Below are 7,417 nucleotides of genomic sequence, written 5' to 3'. Positions count from 1 at the left end.
GTTTGTCTTATTTTGTTGCTAAAATATACATATTTGTTTTTTGTTTTCCCTTTTCTTTCTTTATATAGCAAAGGATACCAACTTTTTGTTAATAAGTGGCTGGTTTATTAATAACTTAGTGCAAGTGTTAAAGATTATGTTCTCTCTGGGCAAAGTTGCCAATATCTAATGAGCAATTGTGCACACTCTCCACCAGTGTGTAAATTCATTTTGCAACTATGCTCAGACAAGAGCTCTTTCGGGTATTGGTAGATCTCTCGAGGGGGTTGGTGCAGGTTTCTCGGAGGCTTGGATTTTCCTTCGGAAGCTCCCCTGTTTTGGTCTGCTGGACTGGTGCTTGGGTTGGGTCTGTGTGTACTTGCAAGCACATGTGAGTCCCTGACTGGAGATTAAGACGGGAAAGATCTTTTTATGGTTTTTGGACCAATGACAAGAAGCATGTTTCAGTCACTTTCTGGGTGTTGGCTTTCTCATATCTTCTGCATGGGTATATTTTTTCTATACTTAATAAATCAGGGATGATGATAAGGAATTCATCATGAATAAGGTGATTATAAGTCGAGAAAGGGTCTGAAGCTCAGAGGTGTGTGGATGCTATCCCTCAAATATACACTAATGTACATATCTCAACCCTGCAATTAAGCAGAAGCCAGTTATTGCTCTGTTTGTATATTTATCTTACCCTTCAGTGTTCACAGAAAAATGCCCGTGTTTCAAATCCAAAACGGCAACAAGGAACCAACCAAATTTTGCAGCTTCTATCAGTGACTCTTTCTCTGTTAAATTTAAACCTTCGGGTGGGAAATAATTTATCCCCAGAGCTCTTCGAAACAGTGTAAAACAACTCCCACTCATTAGGGTGCATTTGCTGGCCAAAGACAGCTGCTCTGAAAATAAGAGACTCAGTGCGGAGATAGAGACACTAATTAGTATGTTGATGTTTAAAAATCTTTCCTTAAATTTATTTGAAAGGTTATATATGTAGATGGTAAAAATTAAATATTGTTAAAGGCTGTATAGTAAGATGTAATTCTTCCTCCCAGGAAGTAACCATTATTAATCAGTTTCTTTCGATTCTTCCCATATATTCTCTAATCTGATGTCATTTTTGGTCAATGTACTTAAGCTCCTTCCAATCTAAGAAGTGATCTTACTCTGCCTCAGCGTAAGAAAGTTCAAGAGATGGGGTGACATAAAAACTAGACATCATCACACCTGACCAGGACCAGCTACATAATCTGTGGGGCCCAGTGCAAAGTAAAATTACAAGGCCTATCTATCTATCTATCTATCTATCTATCTATCTAATTTGTTTTAAATTTAATTTATTTATTTTTGGTTGTGTCAGGTCTTTGTTGCTGCATGCGGGGAGGCTGCGGGCGTGAGGGCAGGCAGGTGTTTGGCTCCGTTGTGTCAGGTCTTTGTTGCTGCATGCGGGCTTCCTCTAGCTGCGGGCGAGTGGAGTAGTGGGGGCTACTCTTCGTTGCGGTGTGTGGGCTTCTCATTGTTGTGGCTGCTTTTGTGGCAGAGCACAGGCTCTAGGCGCACGGGCTTCAGTAGTTGTGGCACGTGGGCTCAGTAGTTGTGGCTCGCGGACTGTAGAGCGCAGGCTCAATAGTTGTGGCACACGGGCTTAGTTGCTCCCCGTCATGTGGGATCTTCCCAGACCAGGGATCGAACCTGTGTTCCCTGCATTGGCAGGCAGATTCTTAACCACTGCGCCACCAGGGAAGTCCCGAGGCCTATATTAAGTGGAGCGTTAAACCAGGTACGGGGCCCTTCTAAACACACAGCCCTGCTTGACTGCACAGTTGGCATGCCCGTGAAGTCTCCTGCCCGACCCTGCTCTCAGCTTGCTGCACATTCACCCTGCCAGGCCTGCATCCAAAGCTAATATAAAGAGTCTGAGGCTCCCTGCCATCTGTGACTTAGATTTGTTGGCTGGAGCCTGGCTTCTTCAGGAAGGAATAGTGGGTTAAATGGAAAGTTGGAAACATCAGAGTGACCCCAAAACTCATAACTGTCTGGATTACAGCTAATTAGCTTTTTTCCTGGTGGAGCATTTGGTGGGAGAAGGAAGAATCAGAACAGTGTAATTATGGGTGGTTTAATGTAGGGGTATAAGAATCAATGATTTGGTTAAATGGAGAAGGGGTTTGGTGAGGAGGGAGCTAAAAGTAAATAACCAATGGGCGTTTGGGTCTATACCAGAGACCTGAGGATAGATCCTCAAAGGGGAAGAGAGGAGTGGGGTCATGACCCATGCCGGTGGCTTGGCGTGGTGGAAACTCTCCCCAGCAGGTTTGGTATTGAGTGTTTCCAGTCCTGGGGCAGGTGGGAACAAACAGCTTCACACTTACAGAGTGTTAAATTATTTTCATTAAATATTAACACATTTAATCTTCATGACAGTCCTAAGAGGTAGGCAATAGCAATAATCCCATTTAACAGACAGAAAATGAGGCATTAGGAGGTTAAGTCACTCACAACCCAAGCTCACACACTGTTAGTAGGTTGCAGGGCTGGAAATCCAACCTTGCCGGTACATTACCCTAGAGCTGTCTGCTCCCAGAGTTTTCAAAAGTACTTTACTGTTTGGGGGAACATTCTTTTCGTTTGTTGAATATATAATTGATAAAATCAGTTGTCATTTATCTAGTGCCCAGGATAGGCCAGACACTGTGCCAGGTACTTTCACACATATCAATACCATTTCTAATGCCTGTAAGCCAAATACCATTTTACAGCTGAGGGAACTTAGGCCCAGAGACATGGCCTGACCCAGCCCCCTCAGCAGGGAGGACCAGTCAGGATTCAGTGCACGTGTGACAGCTTCCTCAACCTACATTCTTTCTCTCATCACCAGGTTGCCTTTGTGTTCACCTATGTATCTTGAACACTTCTACTTGTTTAGAGTGTTTTAAATTTTGTCGTTTTGGGGTGGTCACACTGATTTTTTTCTTCCTCATAATACAGCGAAGGCAAATGAAGAACTTCATCTGTGCTCCTTCTGACTTCTTTTATGCTGCTGTTTATGTTTGGGACTAACAAACATATTAATCTCACTGCCTGTTGAGGAGAAACAAGAAACTTCTCAGGGTCTTCTTTCTTCCTTCCTTCCTTCCTTCCTTCTTTCCTTCCTTCCTTCCCTTCCCTCCTTCCCTCCCTCCTTTCTTCCTTCCTTCCCTTCCTTCCTTCCTTCCTTCTTTCCTTCCTTCCTTCCTTCCTTCCTTCCTTCCTTCCTTCCTTCCTTCCTTCCGGACAGCTACCTTGCCCTGTCCCAACTAATGACTTTAGAAGTGTACTTCTCAGGAAGAGAAGAAGAACAAGGACAATTACATTTCTTTTTTGAATAAAGATCATTAGGAGGTGTTGAGTTATTTAACTTATTAATTTAGTTATTAATTTATTCAGCAAATAAATGTAAGCAACTATTCATCAGGCATTGGTCTAAGTGCTAGAGTTATAGTGGTATACAAAATAGGCAATGCCCCTGGTCCCCATGGGTTTATATTCTCATGGAGCTGGAAAGATACCCAGTACCCAAGATACTAATTTGATATTGGTCTGCTCATATCAGGACACTGGGACATTACTCTGGTAAAGTGGCAAACAACCACTGCATCCTGGGCTGGGTGCCATGAAAGAAATTAAGCTGAGAATTTTTGTGCAGTGACTTAAGTAACCTCAAAGGGAAAGGTAACCTATCAGAGAAAAGCCCAAAGGAGAAAATTTGTAAGAATTAAATTTCCTGGAGACTTAGAAGGTCAAATACATTATAGAGAACTCAGATGGACTTTGTCTAATTACCTGTATTTGGAGAAATTTGTGAGGTACACTTGGGGATTAGAGAAGTAGTGGTCATTTCTGTGGTGCAAGATCTAGACTTCATTGGTCTTATCTATAAAGATGTCCTAATCAGGGTTAAAAGCTAAATTTTCCATATAGTAACATTAGACTCAGGCGGTCTCCAGCCATCTTCCTCATTTTTGCCGTGACTCATATCATCCTATGGAAGCTGAAGGCACTGGGGGACAACCTTGAGCTATTCCAGACAGGAGGCTAGTGGTCAGTGGAAAGTTATCTTCCTTTGACTGAGGCTGCCCTTTCTGGTCTGTTGGGATTAGGGCTGGCATATGACTCTGAAGCTCCAATCTACAAAAGGGAAGATTTTCACTGTCTGAAATAAAATTTATGGGCTTCTATTACCAAGGAGAGATCCACTACTAATGTAGACAAATCCCTTTCCAGCTTCCTGGTGAATTCCTCACTTTTTAATTAGTAACATTAAAAAAAATTAAATATAACTGCATCTTTTAGTAAGGTTATTGTTAAGAAAATTAGAAGAGTGGAGAAACAATTTGCATTGAGTTCTGCCAAATACATTTTCTAAATTTTCTGCTCAACTGTTAAGAAATAAAACCAGCCATGCTTGCTTTTTTACTGCTCATGTCTAGGTCTACACCTAAGTTCTCTTTAAGATACTATAAAATCAAACAATGTCACTCTCAGTTTAAAGGTTTGTGCAGTTTGGGATGGATCAGTAAAATGGCTATGTAGATTTATTTTGTCACCCAGAAGATGTGTAGTTTGCAGTGGCCTCAGTGGCTCATGCTAAGGAAACTATAAATTTGTTTTTATGAAATGATTAAAGAATGATTGTGAGGAAATACCTGATTCCCCCTCTCCTTCAAATTTGGCAGAAAACTACCAAATTTAATCAAACAAATAAATACTTTTAAGACAAGTTAGTAGATACTAATACTGATTTCTCCACATACCTCAAACTTTTGTTTTTTGCCTCCAAAATCTATTAAGGTGAAAATAATTGCCCTAATAACCTTAGAAGTCATTGTCAACTGCAAAATATAAGTACAGTTAACAGAGGCATGCTTGAACTCACAGTTGGACTCACAATACAACAAATGGACATAATTTCCTTGTTCAGTGACTTTATATTTTTCACATCTGTATTTTCACATCTATACTAGTTTGATTCTTAAAGTACTTAGAGTTAAAATATTCACATTTTAAATACTTATATATTCTTTTACCTGTAACTAAAAACTTTTAAACTATATTGGAGACTTCTACTTCTTGTATGACTGACAAAGCTCCTACCAGATTGACCCTCTCATAGATAGCAACTATAAATTCTGGGTAAAATTGGAAAACAAAAATGAAAACCACCTCAAGACACTAGAAAGTGAAATAAAAGCAAGTGTATTTTGGAGCAGTTGTGTAGAAGAGGGGAAAAAAACATGATTGACTTTTCTACTTTTATAGGTTTTAGCCTGGGTATAAGCTGTGGCCAGTGATTTGAGGGGCTGATAGAGGGGGCAGAAACAGAAAATTTTTCAGTCTTGAAGAACCAGAGGGTACAGTTTGGAACAACCATAGCTACCAGAAAATGGAAAAGGAATCCCAGGAAAGAAAAAGTAAGAAACAGGAAACTCTAGATTCTGAGTAGAGAAACTTTGCCCAAATATCTGGCAGATACCTCAACTATGTGTGATGGAACAGACTCTGGGCTCTAAAGCAGAGGTCAAAAGAACTGAACTGAGATTTGAACTATATCTTTTTAAAAAAAATTTATTCATTTAATTTATTTATTTTTGGTTGTGTCAGGTCTTTGTTGCTGCATGCGGGCTTCCTCTAGCTGCGGGCGAGTGGAGTAGTGGGGGCTACTCTTCGTTGCGGTGTGTGGGCTTCTCATTGTTGTGGCTGCTTTTGTGGCAGAGCACAGGCTCTAGGCGCACGGGCTTCAGTAGTTGTGGCACGTGGGCTCAGTAGTTGTGGCTCGCGGACTGTAGAGCGCAGGCTCAATAGTTGTGGCACACGGGCTTAGTTGCTCCCCGTCATGTGGGATCTTCCCAGACCAGGGATCGAACCTGTGTTCCCTGCATTGGCAGGCAGATTCTTAACCACTGCGCCACCAGGGAAGTCCCGAGGCCTATATTAAGTGGAGCGTTAAACCAGGTACGGGGCCCTTCTAAACACACAGCCCTGCTTGACTGCACAGTTGGCATGCCCGTGAAGTCTCCTGCCCGACCCTGCTCTCAGCTTGCTGCACATTCACCCTGCCAGGCCTGCATCCAAAGCTAATATAAAGAGTCTGAGGCTCCCTGCCATCTGTGACTTAGATTTGTTGGCTGGAGCCTGGCTTCTTCAGGAAGGAATAGTGGGTTAAATGGAAAGTTGGAAACATCAGAGTGACCCCAAAACTCATAACTGTCTGGATTACAGCTAATTAGCTTTTTTCCTGGTGGAGCATTTGGTGGGAGAAGGAAGAATCAGAACAGTGTAATTATGGGTGGTTTAATGTAGGGGTATAAGAATCAATGATTTGGTTAAATGGAGAAGGGGTTTGGTGAGGAGGGAGCTAAAAGTAAATAACCAATGGGCGTTTGGGTCTATACCAGAGACCTGAGGATAGATCCTCAAAGGGGAAGAGAGGAGTGGGGTCATGACCCATGCCGGTGGCTTGGCGTGGTGGAAACTCTCCCCAGCAGGTTTGGTATTGAGTGTTTCCAGTCCTGGGGCAGGTGGGAACAAACAGCTTCACACTTACAGAGTGTTAAATTATTTTCATTAAATATTAACACATTTAATCTTCATGACAGTCCTAAGAGGTAGGCAATAGCAATAATCCCATTTAACAGACAGAAAATGAGGCATTAGGAGGTTAAGTCACTCACAACCCAAGCTCACACACTGTTAGTAGGTTGCAGGGCTGGAAATCCAACCTTGCCGGTACATTACCCTAGAGCTGTCTGCTCCCAGAGTTTTCAAAAGTACTTTACTGTTTGGGGGAACATTCTTTTCGTTTGTTGAATATATAATTGATAAAATCAGTTGTCATTTATCTAGTGCCCAGGATAGGCCAGACACTGTGCCAGGTACTTTCACACATATCAATACCATTTCTAATGCCTGTAAGCCAAATACCATTTTACAGCTGAGGGAACTTAGGCCCAGAGACATGGCCTGACCCAGCCCCCTCAGCAGGGAGGACCAGTCAGGATTCAGTGCACGTGTGACAGCTTCCTCAACCTACATTCTTTCTCTCATCACCAGGTTGCCTTTGTGTTCACCTATGTATCTTGAACACTTCTACTTGTTTAGAGTGTTTTAAATTTTGTCGTTTTGGGGTGGTCACACTGATTTTTTTCTTCCTCATAATACAGCGAAGGCAAATGAAGAACTTCATCTGTGCTCCTTCTGACTTCTTTTATGCTGCTGTTTATGTTTGGGACTAACAAACATATTAATCTCACTGCCTGTTGAGGAGAAACAAGAAACTTCTCAGGGTCTTCTTTCTTCCTTCCTTCCTTCCTTCCTTCTTTCCTTCCTTCCTTCCCTTCCCTCCTTCCCTCCCTCCTTTCTTCCTTCCTTCCCTTCCTTCCTTCCTTCCTTC

Source organism: Physeter macrocephalus, chromosome 19 (assembly GCF_002837175.3).
Source record: "Physeter macrocephalus isolate SW-GA chromosome 19, ASM283717v5, whole genome shotgun sequence".
NCBI classification, from domain to species: domain Eukaryota; kingdom Metazoa; phylum Chordata; class Mammalia; order Artiodactyla; family Physeteridae; genus Physeter; species Physeter macrocephalus.
The sequence above is the reverse complement of the archived record's forward strand: the minus strand, read 5'-3'. Positions refer to the sequence as shown.